Source organism: Antechinus flavipes, chromosome 4, assembly GCF_016432865.1.
Source record: "Antechinus flavipes isolate AdamAnt ecotype Samford, QLD, Australia chromosome 4, AdamAnt_v2, whole genome shotgun sequence".
Taxonomy (NCBI): Eukaryota; Metazoa; Chordata; class Mammalia; order Dasyuromorphia; family Dasyuridae; genus Antechinus; species Antechinus flavipes.
Genome location: NC_067401.1, coordinates 203,076,507 through 203,097,318, shown reverse-complemented (window position 1 = coordinate 203,097,318; position 20,812 = coordinate 203,076,507). Strand labels below are relative to the sequence as shown.

General features: G+C 39.6%; 1 long non-coding RNA gene across 3 annotated transcripts in view; it reads left to right on the top strand.

The window, feature by feature from the left end:
* LOC127561721 (uncharacterized) overlaps positions 1–20,812 on the top strand; it is a 169,080-nt gene that overhangs the window by 94,674 nt on the left and 53,594 nt on the right. The window lies entirely within an intron of this gene.

Genomic DNA, 20,812 nt, shown 5'->3' with positions numbered 1-20,812 from the left:
TCTCTGTTCTCATGGTCCAGTGGGGAGACAAAATGTAAACTACTGTGTACACAAAAGATATATACGGGATATTTTGAAAATTATCTCAGAGGTAAGGCACTAGATTAAGTAGGAAGGGGAAAGTATCCTTGCAGAAGATGAGATTTTAGATGAAGCTTGAAGTTAGAGAAGATAGAAAGAAGGTGAGGAGGGAGAGAATTCCAGACATGGGGAAAGCCAATTAACATGCATGGAGTAGTTGTAGAGAAAGGAACAAGGTCAATGTCAGGAAAGCCTATTATTAGTCTGATCTACACTTGGCACAAATTCAACTGGAGAAGGGACAAAAAATAGTCCAAGGGATAGAGTGGGTGGGGAGGAGGAGGGAGGAAGGAAGCACCTGGAAGAACCACAAGGTGAAGTGTGAGAATGATGGATGAGGTAGTGTATCCTCCCATATCACTGCTCTAGGGCAAAACTTCATTATCCTGTGTTATATCTCTGATACCAAGGATCATTTGAAACTCAGGACCAGAAGCTTCTGGGACATAGAGAGAAGTGTCTTTCTTCACTTAGGATCCTTTGGACAGGATTGTGAGGAACAAGAATGAGGGCCTGGTATCTTTAGAATCATCCATGCAAAACCTATCTGTAGCTAGCTTATAGTTACAGTAAGACAAAGACTCTTTGCTCTATAAACATGTCTGTTTTCACACTTTGTAATCTCCTTTAATTTGATTTTCCAATATTTTACTTAGTAAAGCTCTTGAAAATTTCCAAACCTGCCTGGGCCTGAGCTAAGGGGAAATGGTGTTTATAGGCTAAGAGATAGCTCAGGGGCTCAGTGCCTCCTGGAGGCCAGGTGTGATGGTGGCAATGGCTCAGATTCACTTTCCGGGATGAAACTGGGGGATTTGAGGTAAAATAGGAACTCAGGTGAACATGCTTTCTTGGACCTTATAGGTCTTGGCTGATATACCCACATTCATGCCTATAAACAGTCCTATACACAAAACATGCACATACATAAAGGTTACTGGTTACTACATTGTTCAGGGGTATGTCCTACTAGAAGCTCTCTCTGAACAGCAGAATGACTACTTTCCAGCTATCTAAACTCTAAGGATTTGGAGATTATGAGTAATCCTCATTATATTTTTCTATTGAATACTTCCATGGCTACCTGCCCAGTCCCACTTGTCTCTCCTAAAGGGGGCAAGAAAATATTCTGAGAAAATGTTTAGTTTTTAAGACTAAGAATAAGCAGAAAGAATTGAAATCTCATCTTGGGAGGGCCTGATCAATTAGCCAATCAGGTAGCCGGGCATGGTGCAATACACTGGAAATATAATTACAAAAGTGAGACAGTCCTTAAGGAACTTACATTTCTCTTGGGAAAACATAACAGTTTCCAAATAAGTAAATATGGGAGATATAAAAAATCAATATGGAATAATTCAGGAATGGTACACAGAGCTGAGTGTATTGAGAAAGACCTTTTTAAAAATGTAGCACTTGAATTGAGCAGTGAAGGGAGCAAGGGGTTTTAAGAAAAAGCAATGGCTAGAGAAGGATTCCATTCATAGAGATTATCCTTTGCAAAGCAACAGGGATAGGAGGAGGAATATCTTATTCAGGTTTTACAAAGTAGACCAGTTCGGCTGATTTATGGAGTACATGAGGGGAAGTGCTATTACAATCATCATCACCACCACTACTAGTACCATTAACCTTGTTGCTATTATTATTATCAGCACCACCACTATTATTAGTACCACTACTATACTGCTGCTGCTTCTACTATCACTGCTACTACTACTACAACACATTTATATTGTACTTTGAGAATTGCAAAGTGTTTTACAAAATTATCTCATTGACCTTCACAACAACTTTGGGAGATAAATGTTTATATTATTCCCATTTTCCTGAAGAGGAAACTGAGGTAGTGAGAGGTTAGGTGACTGATCCAGGGTCATACAACTACTATGTACCTGAAACTAGATTTGCTATCAGGTCTTCCTGACCTCATCACTAGCTATCCATAGTAACATGCAATCAGCCTGGATAATCTAGATTGTAAAGACTTTTAACTGCCTAACAGAGAAGTTTGTATTTTATTCTGAAGGCAAAAAAGAAATGATTAGAGCTTCTTGAGCAGTTGAGTAACATGGTAAGACTTGTGTAGATCACTGTGGCTGTTCTGTGGAAGATGCAATTGGAAAGTGGAGACTTGAGGGAGAAAGGCCAATTTAGAAGGGTATCATTTGAGTCCAGATTAAGATGTCAAAGTAGAATAAACAGACTTAGCAATTGATTGAAGGAGGAGTGAGTGAGAGTGAAGAACTTGATGAGTAGTAGAATGGTGGTGCCCTTGATAGAAGTTAGGAAGTTCAATGGTAGAAAAAGTTAATGAGTTCTCTTCTGGAGATACTGAGTTCCAGATGACTCACAGACATCTAGATCACCAGTAGATATTTGGAGATGTGTAGACAGCTCAAAATAGAGCTTCTGAAAGAAGTGAGGGCTGGATGTATAGATTTTTTTAGTCATCTTTGTAAGATGATAGCTGAATCTGTGGCATCTGAGATTACCAAGAAAGAGTGTCAAAAGAGAAGAGAAGAAAATCTCGTAGAATTCTGGGAATACCTCTAACAAGACATTTTTGATGATTCTTCCAAGGAGACTGAGAAGGTTGTTCAGAAGGAGAGGAAGGGAATCATGACTGAGCAGTATCTCAAAAATCCAGAGAGGAGACAGCATCCGGGAAGAAGGCAGTGTTCAATAGAGTCAATGCTATAACAAAGTCAAGAAGGATGAGAACCAAGAAAAGGTCATTGGATTTAGCCATTAAGAGATTATTGATAATTTTGGAGAGGGCAGTTTTAATATAGTGGTCAGGACAGATACTAGATCTCAAGAAGTTTAGAAGTGGTTTTGTGTCCCAACACCTTCTCTGTCTCCCTTTCTAGATATACTCAACTTCTTTCCTAAAATGTTGTCATAATGGTGGGTAGCACTCTGAGAGAGTATCTCTGTATGTCTGCATCTCCCTTGAGATATGATATGTGATATCACTCCCAAGGTCTTGTGTATCACTGTGGTGCCCCTGTTCTAGGGTCACCCATCAAGAAAATCTCAACTCCCTTTGCCTGGTATGCAATGACCTTCCCAACCTGGTTTCATCCAAGCCTTTCCACCCTTATCTTATATGCCTCAGTCAAATTGGATGACTTTCTGTTCCCTGAGTACCACCTTCCCTTTCCAATATCCTCATTTTTGCTCTTGCTGTTCTCTGTGTCCGATATAGTTGGAACTATGAGAGATCTTGACTAAGGAAGGTTGAACTCTTATCTCCAGCATTTACTAGTTATGTGATCATGAACAAGACATTAATCTTTTTAAGTGTCAGCTTTCTTTTCTGTAAAAAGTGGGGTAACATTACTCCCATAGTACCTACCTCACAGATTGTCGTGAGGCTCAAATGAGACTTTTCTTTTAAAGTACTGGGAAAAGCTATATAAATACCAGCTGTTACTATTATTCACTTATTCTTGTTTACAGTCCAACTCAATCAGTTCTCCTCCATGAAGCTTTCCTGGTAATTGCTCCCCTATTTTTCACCTTTCTAAGGCACATATCATGACACTATCTCATAGCTTGTGTAAATTTTCTACTTTCCCTAGATCCTAACACATATGACAAAAATTAGAAGGAATAACTTCATATTCAAATGATAAAATTGGGATCCCAAAAGATTTCAACAGGTTGGAATGAAGGGCAATATATCTAACATGATGAAAATTAATTGGAATAAATGTGTAAGTTCCACATATAGGTTCAAAAAACCCACGCAAGTGCACAAGGGGGAGAGAGAAATAGTGTGAAAAATGCTGCAAATACTACTGGAAGTCAACAGTTGGCAATGTGATTTGATGGCTAAAAAAGTTCATATTGTCCTAGATTGAATTCAGGGCAGCAGTGTCCAAACTAATGAAAGAGATGGTTTTTGGTACTTGCTACTTGGTTCATGTGTGGAGTACTATGTCCAGTTTTAAGGATCACATTTTAAGAAAGATGTTGACAAGCTAGAGAAGATCTAGAAAGGGAGATTGAGATGGTGAGTAGGACACAAAACCACATCATTTTAAAACTGGTTGAAATAAATGAGGATCTTTGTCCCAAAGAAGAAGAGTTTGGATTTTTTCATTATAGTTGTCTTAAATACTTGAAAAGTCACGTAAAAAAGGGGTTCCTTTTGTTTTGTTTCGCTTCAGAGGTATGTACTAGGGAGAACAAGTAGAACTTATTTGGAAACAAATTTCCATCAAAATAAACACTTCTTTTTTTGTGAGGCAATTGATCTTAAGTGACTTTCTCAAGGTCACATAGTTAGGAAGTGTTAAGCGTCTGAGGCTAGATTTGAACTCCAGGATAGTATGCTATCCACTGCATCATTTAGCTATCCCAAGAAACATTTCTTAAAAATTAGGGTCATAAATTTAGAACTGTCTAGGAGTTATCTTTATTTGACAAATTGAGACCTAAATAAATAAAATGATTTGCCACAAATCACAATTATAATAAGTGATAGAGGTAGGATTTGAATCCAGGGACTCTGACTCTTTCTATTGTAGCAGACTGCATCTCATTGTTTAGAGCTATCCAGAAATGGAATGGATTGTTTCAATCACTTAATGTATTCCAATACAGCTGGATAACTTGGGGATGTTACAGAAAGGATTCATGTTTTAGATACTTTTGCCCAGAGGAGATCTGATGGCCCTTTCAGTTCTGGGATTTTATGAAAAGATTTATCAAAAGTGTCTAAAGGATTATGTAGGGCAGCTAGGTGCTGAAGTCAGGAAGATTCATCTTCTTTAATTCAAATCTGATATCAGACATATACTAGATGAGGGACCCTGGGCAAGCCACTTAACCTGTTTTGCCTCAATTTCCTCATCTGTAAAATGAGCTGGAGAAGGAAATGGCAAAGCTCCAGTATCCTTGCCAAGAAAACCCCAAATGGGATCATGAAGAGTTAGACACAACTCAAAAATGAGTGAACAACGAGGAATTATATATTTTAAAGAAGAATTCCTTCCCTCTAGGAACTCAAATAGTATTGTAATAGGGTGGGTATACAAAGGCACTACATGTCAGGCTTTGTGCTAAGAAGAGGGGATAGATACAAAGAAAGGCAAAAAAAACCAAACCAAACCCAAGCTCTGCCCTCAAGGAGTTTACAATCCAATGGATAAAGGTCACATAAGAGATAGCATGGCACAGTGGTTAAAGTGCTCAAATTAGCATCAGGAGCTCCTGAATTTGGATACCATCTCTGCCATTTACTTTCCGTGTGATTAGTTAAATCTTAGCCTTTCTAAGACTTAACTTTTTCATCTGTATAATAGGAGTACTAATTCATGCTCTACCCACTTCACAGAGTTATTGTGAAGTTCAAAGGAGAAAGCATCATAAAGTGTTTTGCAGGCTTTAAGCATGATATGTATGTCCATTATTGTTAATCTCTATGATAATAGGGAAAGTGGAAGGGTCCTTCCTACTGGAGTTAGCTCTGAGCTTAGCTCTATGAAGTCAAATCAAGTTAACAAGCAGTTGCTATGTATCAGGCACTCTACAGAGCTCTTGGAATACAAATACAAGTAAAAAGAAAGAGAATCCTTACCTTACATTGTAGTGGAGGAAGACGACATATTAAAGGCAGGTGAAGTTGGTGAGAATGAAAGAACCCTGAATGGCGGCATTGTAGAAAAAGTCCAGAAGATAAAAAAAGAGAGTAGCCTGAAGAGGATAGAAGACAAGGTTGGTTGGGGTCTTGTCCTTAAAATGGAGACTTCCAGAAGGAACAAATAAATCAGAGGGGTAGCCCACAGTGTGTGAAATCCAGAGGTGAATGGTGCTTTTAGAAGGAAGACCTGGGACAAAAGTGAGGAAGTCTGGGAGACTGAAGGACAGGTAGTAATTCAGGGAAAAGTCCTGTTAAGCAGAAAAGATAGAACAGAGCTTTATGAACCATGGAAGAGCACAGGATATATGCAGTGACGTAGTAGGAGAGATAATGGTGGAAAGGTAGGTGGAGACCTAACTGTGGGATACTTTAAATGCTAGGCTAAGGAATTTGGATTTTATATTAGGGGCAACAGGGAGCTATTGATGGTTTTTGAGCAGGGGAGTAATTCAATCAGGATTGGGGGTTTTTTTGGTTGGGTTTTTTTGACAGCTTAATTTGGTGGTAGTTTGTGAGGTATTCAGGATAGGTTGGAGTGGGGAGAAATTGGAGGCAGGTTCACTCGATCAGCTCTTGGAGATTATATGGAATAGTCTCTCCTTCTCCCCCTCTTTCCCCTTCTTTTTTCCTCCCTCTCTCTCTCTCTTTTTCCCTCTCCCCTTCTCTCTCCCCCTGCGGCTTGCCAACTGCCAGCAGATGACATCTCCTTTCATGTTTGGGGCTGAGCACGGCTTTGAATGTTCGTTTGATTCCGTTAAGATAATAGCTGGTTCACTGTCAGATGCAGACTGATCAGTTAAAACCTTAATCACTGCCTGTCTCCTCACACGGCACTTAGTTTTTAAGAGATTAATCCCCTCAGCCCCGCTCTAGCTCACATTCAGCTTGGAAAAAGACAAGGTTTGTATTATCATTGTTTGTATTATCATTTTATTGTTATTATTGTTATTATCTACAATATTTTACACATTTACTGTTTCTTTCATGATTTTCTTTCTCTCTTTCCTTTTCTTTTTCAATTGTGGAGCTCTGACCTTCATTTCAGCCTTTCTCTCTCTCTCTCTTTCTTTTTCTTTCTCTGTCTTCCCCTGTTCTTTTATACACCCCCACCCCTTCACAACCACATCCATACAGAAACATGTCTTAACCACATTCATGACATTCATGAACACACATAAATATGCATGTTCATTAGTATGCACATGTGTAGAAGATATTTGTATATATATACAAATATATATGTACATACAAAGACTTGCATTCTGGGACCATCTTTGCCTCTGGAAGGGTAGATCTGGAAATCAAGGGAATTTCTTCTTCCCAACACCAGATGGTGGAGTAGAAAGAATTTTGGATTTGAAGCCATCTCTCCGAGTCTCAGTTTCCTTCACCTGTAAAATGAAGGGATGAATGAATTCTAAGGTCATTTCCAACTCTCAGACTATTCCTGTTCTAGGTCTGTGGTTCAGTGCAGGGGATGTCCTCCAAGTTTATCTTGACCCACCCTTTGGCCATGTACATTCCTGTCAATACTCTTCAGAGGGTGGCTGTATATTCTTAACTAAGCCAAGACCCCAATCAAAATCACTCAACACCACACTTTCTCTCTGTTAGCTGTGACTTCTTGTTTTCCAGATGGGGAAACTGAGGCTCAGAGAGAAAATGAGTTGCTTAAGGGCCACCAGCAAGTTAATGACAGAGCCAGCACTTGTCTGTGTCTCTACGCTTTCTACTAAACTGCTAAAGGGGATTTAATTAATCAAGCAAGTAGTAAATTCTATGGAGGTCCGCATGTGACCAAACACAGTTTTAGGCACTTTGGGAATATATAAGAAAAACAGAAGCAATTTTTATCCTCAAGGGCCTTTTACAGTCTAGTAGAGGAGGCTAGATTAACACATAGGAAGCAATTAGGGAGCAATATGAGACATATATAATTAGGCACTAAATTGTTTGGTACAAACCATGAGTGTTAATAGAGATCAAAGCTAAGACAGATCAGTGTGGGCTGGAATAATCTGGGAAGGCCAACTGATAGAGGTGTGGTTTAAGCTGGGGTTTAACACTAGAAGGATCAAGTGTGTCCATTTTGTGCCAATTTACATAAGATTTTTAAAATTAATTTTTATAATTCTAATTTCTCTTACCTATGTAAATGTTCTTTAAATACAAATAATAAGCAGATGTAATTTTACTTTGAAATATAAATTTTTCCCTACTATCTCTATTTTCTTTGCTTTACAAATTAAAAAAAAATAGCAAAGCAAAACAACAAAACAAGGCAGATTGTTAATTGATATAATTTGCTCTTTTGAGGTAATTTAATTTTTTCTTCCTCCTTAAAGGATAGTAGTATTTGGAAAAATAGAAAGAGATAGGGTTTCTGAGTGGAACAAAGTTTGAAGAGGCAATGAACATATTTAGATGACTCTCTATACTGGGATTATTAAATGATTTTTATCAAAGCTGGAAATTGACTGCTCTTCAAATGAGAAAGGGAGAGGGAATCTGTGGATGAGACTTAAATCAGGCATAATCAAGAACACGAAGGGACAAAGGCCCGAAAGGAGATGCGGTTTGCTCAAGGTCACACAGTTAGTTAGCAGCAGAATCAGAATTCAAACTCAAGCAGCCTTAAGACATGGAAATAGGTAACTAGGGGAGGTTGGCATTTCTATCCCTGGAGATTCTCAGGCCAGCGGTGAAGTCCATTTATCTTGGCCCAGGGAGAGGCAGAAGCAATAGCCCTGATGATTGGGGTAGCCTGAGCTGGGAAGGATATGGGCGAAAGAAAAGGGCTGAGAGGTGTCCTTTCTCCCCTCCTTCCACCTAGAGTCAGGGAGTCTTAGGGACTTGGGGTTAATGGCGTGACATCCCGGTGGCAGCTGGCCCGGCGGGTTTCTGATGCCTTTTCTAATTTGGTGAGCTGCTGAAGATTAGAAGGCGAGAAGAGAGTTTTCCTCCCACAGGTTATTATCCTGCCAACTCCCTGGGCACCCAAGGGAGTGAAACAGCGTGTTTCAGGAGAAAAGGAAGCTGGGCCTAGTGCTCAGGATTGGGCCCATGTTGTGGCTGGTCCCCCTTGGGGTAGGAAAGGGAGAAGGAGGAGGGAGGCTGCAAGGAACTAGGGAGGGAACAAAATTGATGCTATTAATGGATGTGATGTGAGGGAAAATGGGAGCAGCAGCAGAACTTGAGAGATCTTCCCCACAATCAGGGGTAGTAGCAAAGGCTGATAGCTGAAGTCCCTTCTTTTTTTTCTATCTTAGATTTTTTTTTTCCCTTCCAAAAAAGAAGAGACAAGCAGGTAGAAGGATCCTCCCCTCTTTCTCCTCAGGCAAATGGGCACCCCTGCCTCAAACGAGACTTGGCCTTGTGCTCAGGCTGCTCCTGACCTTGCTTGTCCTTCCCCACTCCAGGGAAAGCACATAGACATAGATTAGTTTAACTCTCTCGGGGAGTTCTGCAGGTTAATTTCCCAGACACAAACCTTCACTCTGCTAGAGAAAAAGGAAGAAAAGCAGGAGAAAGAAGACAAAAAAGTTAAACTAACAAGGATTTCTTAAGTACTTCCTATGAGCAAGGCACCATGCTAAAAACAAAAAAAGACCCAAACAGTTCTTGGTCTCAAGGAGCTCGCATTCTAATGGAGCAGACAGAATGAAAACAAAATATACAGGCTGTCCCAAAAGTCTTAGCATAGTTAAAATCTTTAATAACTTTAAAAAAAAAGCTTTGATTGTATTAAAGCTTAAAACTCCATCAAGACTTTTGGGACAGTCTGTATAACATGTAAATGGGAGGTAAACTGTGAAAGTTACTGGAAAAAGTCTCTTGCAGCAGGTAGGATTTAAACTATATATTTTGAAGGGAGTCAGGGAAAACCAGGAGATGGAGGAGGAGAAAGAGCATTCTGCACAAGGGGAAGGGGGGAGTAAAAGAATTTAAAAGGGCTGGAGTTACCTAGGGGAAGGAGTGGAGAAAAGGAAGGGGAAATTGGAACACAAGATTTTGCAAGGGTCAATGCTGAAAAATTATCCATGCATATGTTCTGAAAATAAAAAGATTTTTAATAAAACTAAACAAATAAAAGGGCTGGAGTTTGGAGATATGGAGTCTTTTGTGTTGGGGACAGAAAAGAGGCCCAAATCTCTGCTAAAGAGAGGGGTCTAATGGAAGTGAAGTATGAAAAGATAAGAAGGTAGGAAGGGGAAATAATAGGGAGCCACTAGAGTTTATTGAGTGATTATCGGTTATGGAGTTGGGGATGGGGTGACATAGCCAGACTTGGACATTAGGAGGATCTCTCTGGCTCTGAGTGGAGAATGGACTCCTCTAGAGAGTGATTTGGGTTGTAGAGATCAATCAGATAGCTACTGCTATAGTCCAGGCTGGTTGTGATGACTGCTAGTTGCTGTGTGAAAGATTGTGATAGTAGGAGTAAAGCTTGACAGCTTATTGGATATAAAAGATGAGATAGAGTAAAGGAGGAAAAAAGAAAGGATGGAATGAAGGAAGGAAGGAGAGGGAGAGAGAGAAAGGGAAGGAAGAAAGAAGGAAAGAAGATGGGAAGAAAAGAGGAGGGAGGAAAAGAAGGAAGGAAGGAAGGAAGGAAGGAAGGAAGGAAGGAAGGAAGAAGGAAGGAAGGAAAAAAGAGAAGGAAGAAAGGAGGGAAGGAAGAATTTATTAATAGTACTATTAAGTATTAAGGTACTATGTTAAATGCTTTGCAAATTTGATCTTCACAACAACTTTGAGAGGTAGATACTATAAACATCTCCATTTTATAATTGGGGAAATAAAGGCAGACAGAGGTTAAGAAGTGACAATCTCACACAGCTAATAAACTATTAATTGTCTAAAGTCCCATTGGAACCCAGGTCTTTCTGACTCCAGACTCAGAATGCTATCTACTATACCATTTATATGCCTTCCAGGCTGTGTAATTAGAAGGATGGTGGTGCCCTTGACAGTAATAAGGAAATTCAGAAGAAGGGAAAGATAATGAGTTCTGATGTGAGTGTATATTTATATATACACATACAAAAAATATGTATGTATATATAACACGTGTGTATATGCATGTGTGGAACATCTCATATAAAATAACTCACACACATGTATATTTGTACATATACACTTACATACATGTCAGTATATACATAGACATATATTTAAATATACACACACATATACACATGTATACATATATTTGATCCTGGCTTTCCCTATCTCACCCAGGCAGGAGCTCTCTGTTAGCAGAAAGCTTTGACATGTTTCACTTCTGACCCAGGCTGGTTGGTCTCTCCTTAAACAGCCTGTTTTCCCAACTTACCCTTACCGTCTATGCTCAGGGACTCAACATTTTTGGTACCAGACAACATCCATTTTAGACTTTTTTAAGCTTAGAACCCTCAAGCTCAAGTCTCAGTCTCTCCAGATAATGGGGATTACAGGTAAGCATTGGACATGTTGAAAGGGGCATAGTAAAAAGATAAACTGAACTAGGAAATCTTGCTGGTGAAACTAGGCTTGTCACTTTCCTTCTTTCTGGGCCTGACCAGCCTCATTCACAAAATTGGGATTTTTGACTAATTTCAGGGCCCCTCCAACTTCTGATGTACTGCTATTAGGTGGAAATCATGATATCTGAAGGCCTGGACTTGGCTATTTGTTGGGTACCTGATCTTAATTTTTGAGCCTCAGAATTTTCATCTGTAAAAGGGGACTAAAAAGAGCTATTACTTGCTCTGCTTGGGCTGTTGTGAGAAAAGTTCCCTGTAAACCTTAACTGTATGATAAACATTAAATGAGAGTTCAGTTCTTGTGATTATAAAAAAAATCAGCCAGTAAGCTGCTTTTATTCTAGGTCTTCCTTTACTGGGAATATTGGGACAGAAAAGTGTTGTTGTCCAGTAGAAGCAACATTATGCTTCAAGCTTTGAAGGCTTCTATCTGCTAATTCACTGGGCAATTCACAGCACCTCAGTATCTCAATTTCCTTATTTATATAACTGGGTAGGGTGGGGGTCTTGATCTGTGATTTTCATCAATGTAAGACATTTCAGGTGAGGGAGCAAAATGTAGATCACTTCATTATATCATACTCTCTCACATTCAAGAATATGTCTTATTCTGCAACTCAGGTCCAACCATTTTATCAGCAGGTGAGTGGTACACTTTACAATCAGTCTTTTGGACTCATTGCCATTGCACTGATCAGAGTTCTTAAATCATCCAAAGCTGATTATCTTTACAATGTTGTTGATACCGCATATCTCCTCGAACTGCTCATTTTATATCAGTTTATACAAATCTTCATGGCAAATTCTGCCCACAGTATTCTCATTGGGTTACTGAATCATAGGTTAACTGTCTCTCTTTTCCCTAACCCTTCCCCATCTATGTTCCACTACAATTTTATCTACCTCTTCCACTATGCTCTCCAGAAAGAGGGAAACTAGCATTTATTAATGCTTAATAAATAATATTATTTATTATATATATTTTTATGTATGTAATATTATTTATTATATATATATATGTATATATATAGAATATTATTTATTACATATCTATTTTATAAATGTTAGGCAAGGCAACTAAATGTGCAGTGAATAGAGTACTCAGATACTTACAAATTGTATGATCCTGGGCAAACCACTTCACTCTGTTTACCTCAGTTTCCCCATCTGTAAAATGAGCTGGAGAAGGTAAAGGCAAACCACTCCAGTATCTGTGCCAAGAAAATGACAAATGAGATCACAAAGAGTTGGACACAACTCAAAAACGACTGAACAACAACAAATGTATCAGACATTGTCCTAAATATTGGGGATGCAATTGAGTGTAAAAAGATAGTCCCTGACCTGAAAGAACTTAGATTCCAACAGAAAACAATACTGGAAAGGGGGTTGGAAAATGGACTGGGGGATGGAGCTTGGAATGGAATGAAGTTCCCTGTTTTAGGAGTATAGTTTCAATGTCCAGAGAAATTTAGGAACAGAGCCAGGAAGGGAATAAAGTCAGGTCAGATTGGACCCCATCACAAAAGGAAGACCCTGGGAGGAACACACCGATGGGAGAAGGTGGGAGGATCTTCCAAGTTCCAAGGTTGGAGAGATCCTGAGGCTATTTAGTCAAAAGTCTCAATTTTATTTATAAGGCAATTCAGGCCCCTCAAATGAGGAAAGTGATCAGTCCAAGGTCATACAGCAAGGTCTCCTGAGGATCAGTTCCATGTCCAGGACAGTCAGGTGTAGGGATGACCCACCTGTAATCTCCCTACCTGGGGCTGCTGAATGAAGCTCATGGATCATCTGAATTTGAGGGGTCTAAGCTTCAGTTTAGCTAAAGTGGGGGTTGGCCCTGTCTGACACAAATATGATGAGCTAACCATAAAGCTAGTAAGGGATGGCAGATGAATTGGAATGTTCAGAGTCTTTGGGCTTTGGAGTCCCAAGGCATGGATCACTATATGCTTTTCTCAGTCCCTAAAGGACCTGACATTTTTAGTGTTGCTATTATAACTGATGCAAGAATTCAGCCTTGAGCTTTGGACTTGACAGTCAGCTTCCCAGAGCCCCCTCCAGCTGCCCTGCTTGGAGTACACGTCTTTGAGATGAGCTCGGGGTTTTCACTTTTCTTTCTTTACTAAGCTTCCCTGATCCCTGAAACACACAGGCTCCTGGATCTTCCTGCTCCCTGAGCTGGCTTGGTTCTGTAGTTTGTGCCACCCAACCCCTGATTTTTGCCTAGATCTACATCCCATGTCCCTTCCCAGCCCTCACTTCCCTCTTTCCTTTTTATCCCTTGAGTTCACATACAATAAACCATGTGTGTGTGTGTTTTTACAGTTTATTCTCAAGCAAAGAGGCAGAATGTTGAAATGGACAAAGGGATAGCCTTGATTTAGAGGCAGGAATATGAGGGTTTTAAGTCCTAGCTATGTCACATACTAATAGTTCTGTGGCCAAGGGAAATTCACTTTTAGAACCTCTTATTACCCTGCTCCACGGGTCCTCAAACTTTTTAAATAGGGGCCAGTTCACTGTCCCTCAGACTGTTGGAAGACCAGACTATAGTAAAAGCAAAAACTTTGTTTTGTGCGTCTTTAAGTTAAGAAACTTCATAGCCCTGGGTGAAGGGGATAATCGTCCTCAGCTGGCGCATCTGGCCACAGGCCATAGTTTGAGGACCCCTGCTCTAGAGTCTATAGACTTTTAGTTACTTGCTGATTTGTATTGATAAAGACTATTTCCAAGGTGAAAGTCTCTTACATCGATGATATTACAAGTCAGATCCAATTCGCAAGGAGAAGAGAAAAGGTATAAAAATTCTGGATTAATAAATCAGGATAAGATCAGTACCAGAGTAAATTAAAAAAACAAAAACAAACCCATAATGTGCAGCACTAGCAGCAACCAAAGTTTTCTAAGCCCATTCTGTCCCATCAACCATATTAGACTGGAAACTCCGAGTAATGGTCCAATCACCTTCATAATTTTAAGCAAGAATTATTTTCACCATAACTCTAAGGCTAAGCTAATAGTGGGGTTCTCTCACATGGCGGGGTCTATGGATCAAAGTTATTGATCCATTCTTTAAAAATAAAACAACTCTCCCCTCCCAATTCTGTTAATGTTTTTATTTCATATTTTACATTGCTATTATGTCATTATACTTTCCTCCAACTGTAGAATCCATAGAACAGAAAAAATTTAAGTAGGCAAAGCAAACCAACACATTGAGCATATCTGACAACATCATTTTCATTCATCACTTATAAAACATTATCTCTCTGAGGCAGGTTTTACTGCTAGTCTCCTAAATTAACATTGACCATTACATTGATTAGAATTCTGACTCCTTTCAATGTTTTCCTTTGCATCACTGTGTCATTGTGTAATTTGTGCCACTAATGTCACTCTGTATCAATTTATAAAAGTTTTGCCATATTTTTCTGAATTTCTCTTATTTGTCCTTTCACCTCCTTCCCTTCCTTCATCCCCTCCCTCCTTTCCTCCTTCTTTGTTCTCCTTTCCTTCTTTCTTTCTCTGTTTCTCTCCCTCTTTTTTCTTTCTTTCTTTCCTTCTTTCTTTTTTGCTGAGGCAATTGGGGTTAAGTGACTTGCCCAGGGTCACACAGCTAGGAAGTGTTTAAATGTCTGAGACCAGATTTGAACTCAGGTCCTCCTGACTTTAGGGCTGATGCGCTATCCACTGTGCCACCTAGCTGCCCCCTATTTCTCTTTCTTTATCTCTGTCTCCTTCCCTCCTTTTCTCTCTTTCTTTTTTTCCTTCCTTTCCTGGAACTGTAACTTCATATTGGTAAAGGAACTATCTGTAATACAAATCACCTAATTTAGAATGTTCATTAGAGCAGATTCTTGGGTCAGTCCACAGACCTCATATGGATAGATTTCAGGGAATCCATGAACTTGGACAAAAAAGAAATTACATCTTTATTTTTTACTAAACTTTGATTTCCTTTATACTTTTATGCCTTTAAAAACATTATTCTGATAATACAAATATAAACTTCTCCTGACTCCCAAAAGTGCTGATGACTGAAAAAAAAAAAAAAAAAAGGCTAAGTATCCTTGTCTTAAAGGGTTACTTGGGATATTGAGAACTTCAGTGATTTACCATTATTTTTGTCACAGAACTGCTATGTGTGAGATTCAGCTCCTCAACCCAAATCTTCCTATCTCCGAAGCTAGCTCTCTATCCACTATTCCAAGCAGCCTTTCATCAATGTCTGCATTTCTTCCTGCACAGTAAAAATCTATCACATTCACATACCCAAATTTGTACAACTATTCCCCAAACAGTAGGTCCCCACCCTTGACTCCAGTTCCTTGCTACCCAAAAAGTACTGCTATCAATAGTTTTTGAATACATGGGACTCTTCCTGTTTTTTAACCTTCTTGGGTTTGGGATTTCTGGGTCAAAGAGTATGTACAGTTTAGTGATTTTTTTTTTTTTTTTTTTTAGTATTATTGACATTGGGCCATTCCTCCAGTTTCAGATTCCCTCACAGTAAGTTTTTGGCTGTTAGCATATTATTACATCACGCTTAGCCAAGTCATGTGCCCCACCAACTTACCTACTATTAAGGGTAAAAACAAAATGTAGGAGAGCTTCAAACCAATGAACATTTACAACAGAAATTCTAGGGAATTATATTCTCCTTCCAGACCCATCCTGGCTTTGTCTAAACTTCAAAATCATGTCTCCTCAATTTCTGGCTTATCTTGGAACTCTACTCAGTGTCTGAGACCTCCTCACTCTGGAATAGCCGTATCACTGCCCTGGCCCATTCTCCATGAAGTATTCCTCCACAAAGCCCATCCCTTTGTGTTGTTGCTGTGTTCTTCCATCTTGTGGAGGGACCTACGCTCAGTAGGCTTTGTAGTGTTATGGAAGGGCACCATTTTCATAAAATCATAGACTTAGATCCAGAAGGGACATTAGAGGTCATTTGACCTGCCCCATTCATTTTATAGAGTAACTGAGTTCTGAGTTCACTTCATAAGTAGAAGAGTGGTGATTTAAAGCCAGTTCAATTCTGATCCCAGACCCATCTCTTTCCCTGTATTGTGATTTTAAGGAATGACATCAGAAAGTTCCTGCCTTGTTTCTACCTATTGTAGTGACCAGCAGCTACATCACACACTTTTGTCCAGAAAAATTTGTGCTCATAGATACACACAGGGTTTACTTTGTGAATAGGCAGAGAAAGCAGTTTTATTTTAGGGGCATCAACACTTGTGTATGTCCCTCCTCTCCTTACTTCCAGAACTTCCCATTGTTTGTTACACTATTAGAGATTCATTCCTTTAAGTCTTGTAGATTTACTAACACTACCCACCTGTCAGATTGCTAGAATGACAGGAAAAGATAATGATGAATGTTGGAGGGGATGTGGGAAAACAGGGACACTGATACATTGTTGGTGGAATTGTGAACACATCCAGCCATTGTGGAGAGCAATTTGGAACTATGCTCAAAAAGTTATCAAACTGTGCGTACCTTTTGACCCAGCAGTGTTACTACTGGGCTTATACCCCAAAGAGATTTTAAAGAAGGAAAGGGGACCCACAAACATTATGGCAGCCCTTTTTGTAATGGCCAGAAACTGGAAACTGAGTGGCTGCCCATCAGTTGGAGAGTGGCTGAATAAATTGTTGTATATGAATATTATGGAATATTATTGTTCTGTAAGAAATGACCAGGATGGTTTCAGAGAGGGTTGGAGAGACTTACATAAACTGAGTGAAATGAGCAGAAACAGGAGATCATCACACATGACAACAATGAGATTATACAAAAATCAATTCTGATGGAAGTGGCTCTTTTTAACAATGAGATGATTGAGGCCAGTTCCAATGATCTTGTGATGAAGAGAACCATCTACACCCAGAGAGAGGATTGTGGAAAGTGTATGTGGATCACAACATAGTATTTTCACTCTTTTTGTTGTTGTTTGCATGTATTTTGTTTTCTTTCTCATTTTTTCCCTTTTTGATCTGATTTTTCTTGTGTAGCAAGATAATTGTATAAATATGTATATTTGTTGGATTTAACATTTATTTTAACATGTTTAACATATTTTGGATTACTTGCCATCTAGGAGAAGGGGTGGGAGGAAGGAGGGGAAAATTTGAAACACAAGGTTTTGTAAGAGTCAATGTTGAAAAATTATCCATGCATATGTTTTGAAAATAAAAAGCTTTAATTTAAAAAAGTCTTGTAGGTTTTTGTCTTCAGAATTTCTGTCTAGATTGTAATACTCCTGGAGTGGATAACTAGACTCATCAAAAGTTAGAGCAGGAATAATAACAGTAACTTTTGGGGGTACTATATCATTGTCCATGTTCAATAGGTGAGGAAACTGGGACTCAGAAAATTTAAATGGTTGATCTATGGTCACATAATTTGTTTTTTTTGTTTTTGTTTTTTTAATAGCCTTTTATTTACAGGTTATATGTATGGGTAATTTTACAGCATTGACAATTGCCAAACCTTTTGTTCCAATTTTTCCCCTCCTTCCCCCCACCTCCTCCCCCAGATGGCAGGATGACCAGTAGATGTTAAATATATTCAAGTATAAATTAGATACACAATTAGTATATATGACCAAATCAGGTCACATAATTTGTAAGCAAGGTTAGAATCAAGACTCAAACCCTGGCCAGTGCCTCATTTTCCTCATCTGCAAAAAGTGATTTGGAGAATGGCAAACCACTCCAGTATTTTTGCCAAAAAAAAAAAAAACCCAAATGGGATCATGAAGAGTCAGACTCCAGTCAACTAAACAAGATGCAGCTGGTGGGGATCCTTATATATGGATTAGTAGTCCCTGTTTCTATTTGAATTTGACACCACTTATTTAGTATGACCCCACCTTTTTGTTTTTAAAATGAGGAAACTGAGTTCCAGAGAGATAAAATGATTTGTCCAGTGTCATATTAATAGTAAGTAATAATAGCTAGCATTTATATAGCACTTCAAAATTTGCATATTACTTTACATATATTGTCTTCTTTGATTCTCACAAACCCCTTGGTTGATAGGTGCTGTTATTATCCGCATTTTGCAAAAAAGCAAACTGAGACAGGTTAAATGACTTGTACTTGCCCAGGATCATATCAATTAAGTATTTGAGCCTGAATTTGAATTTGGGTCTTCCTGATTCTGATTCCAGTGCTCTAGCCCACGCACCATCTAGCTACCTAGCATTCCAACCCAAATCCTGTTACTGGCGAAAATCACTGAACCACATTTGCCCTCCACCAAGCTAGAAGATAAAAAAAAATCTTAGTGATTTACTCTCATTTTACAGAGGAGGAACTTAAGACCCCAAGAAATTAGCTAATTTGCCCAATGTCATAGAGAAAGGACTCTTTCAGCTATGAACAAGTAAAATATATAGGGGATAAATTGGGAGCAGAGGGAAAGCATTATGATGTAGGAGTTCCAGCCCTAAATCTATGCTCTCATGCCATAGTTCCATAGATGTAGAGGTGCAAAGGATTTTAGAGGTTATCTGGTCTAATCAGTGAATCTGCAGCTTTGAATAGAACTTCAGAGTTCACTGGGTTCAATTTGTACCTAATGAAATTCTTTTCTACAAAATCAGGAAAATGGTCATCAAACCTTCCCTTGAATACTTCCAGGAACAGGGAATCTCGTTGTCTCAAGGCAGTCCATTGCATTTCTGGACCACTCTGAATCCTTAAAGAAATTGTTCCTTATTTTGAGCTGAAATCCGTCTCTCTACTTAGGGTAGGGAATGCCCCCATTTGACAGAGGCAGAAACTAAGAAAATTGTTATAACTGAGAATGGCTAAGATTCCGTAGTTAGGAAGGGTTAGAGCCCGATTCCAGTTCAGACTTCCTGCCTCCAGATTGAACATTCGTCCCTCTTGCACCAGATCATCTCCAACCGCTCGCCATCTTTGAGACACTCAGCATTAGCCTGGCAGCTCTGAAATGCACGCCTACATTTGGGGGCATTCTGAAGCCTGGTCCCTCAGCCTCAGTTAGACTGTAAGCTCCATCAGCACCTAGACACCTAGTCTTAAATTTTGTATTTCAGCATCCTCTCACCTATCCACACGTCACCCACACCCAAAACTGCATCCACACAATGCTCTCTCTATAGTGGACCCTTAATACATGTCAATTGTGCTTAATTGTAGTCTTAGTGCTGGACACTGTGGAGGAATATTCCAAAATAGAAAATTAAAAACTCCCCAAGTGTCAGTTTTTCTTCATAAGGATAATCCAGCTCCCCTCATTCCCACCCTTTTCCATCCCCACCCCCTGCTCCCCAGCCCACTCCCAACAGTTCAGTTTGGAATCTCAAGGTCTGCTGGGGTCAAGACTGAGTTCAGAAGGCCATGGATGGGTCAAGAAGGATCTGTGTGGGCCAGCCCGGGGCCCAGCTGCCACCAGCTCTGGGCCAGATCCTGAGGGGCCTGGATGTGGCTTCCCCAGACAGTAGCAATTATCGTAATCAAAGGCTTGACACCAATTACACTGCAGGGATTGTCGGAGAGTACTGCAGCGCCTAGAGCTTGGGATTTTGCATATCTTAATGTGGACTGACAGGCAGTGACCTCAGGGGCCGCTGACCCTGCCAGCCTTCAGATGTTTATGTGGCACCAATTTCCAGAGCCAGTCCAGGCTTGCTCTGAGGGGGCCTGGAGACTGAGCCAGTGGGGAGCCTCAGAGGCTGAAGCTCTCCCTGTTCTCCATCCCTTGATTTTGAGGCAGCTGACATTGGGAAGACACATTCAAATCCAGTCTCAGACACTTGGGTGTGACTGTTGCAAGTCACTTAAACTTTCAGCCTCAGTTTCCTCAGCTGTAAAATGGGGAAGGGCTAATAATAGCCCCTATCTCTCAGGGACAGTGCCTGACACATAGGAAGGGCTTAATACTTGTTTCCTTCTTTAGGGTGTTGGGGAGAGACCTGAGTTTGTGTGGAAAGGGTTTCTGGGGAAACCCTAAATTTTCCCAGTGGTCAGGGAATCTGACAGCACCTAGATTCAAATTCTGAGTTTGCTTACCACTAAATTGCTGTGTGACCACAGAGAAATCACTTTACTGCTCTCTGCCTCAGTTTTCTCATTTACAAAATGATAATAATAATAATAGCTACTAATAATACCTGATTCCCTGTCAGGTTTGTTGTGAGGATCAAATAAGATATTTATAAAATGTTTTGCAAACCTTAAGTAAAATTAAACTGTAGAATTCAATTAATTATATAAATGTCAACTATTCTTCTTATTATAAAAGGCACAATGAAATAATTCTTCCCCTCAATAAGCTTACATTCTAACCTGAAAGTTTTCTCCACGGATGATTATTTGGGAATAAGCCAAATGACATGAGTTCTGGAACAGGATTTTAAATCCTGATTCTACCTTGATTAGGTAAAGCGATCTTGGATAAGTCACTTAGCTTTTCTGGGTCTCAGTTCCTTCATCTATGAAATTAGGGGGTTATATTAGATCAGGGGTCCTCAAACTACGGCCCGAGGGCCAGATGCGGCAGCTGAGGACATTTA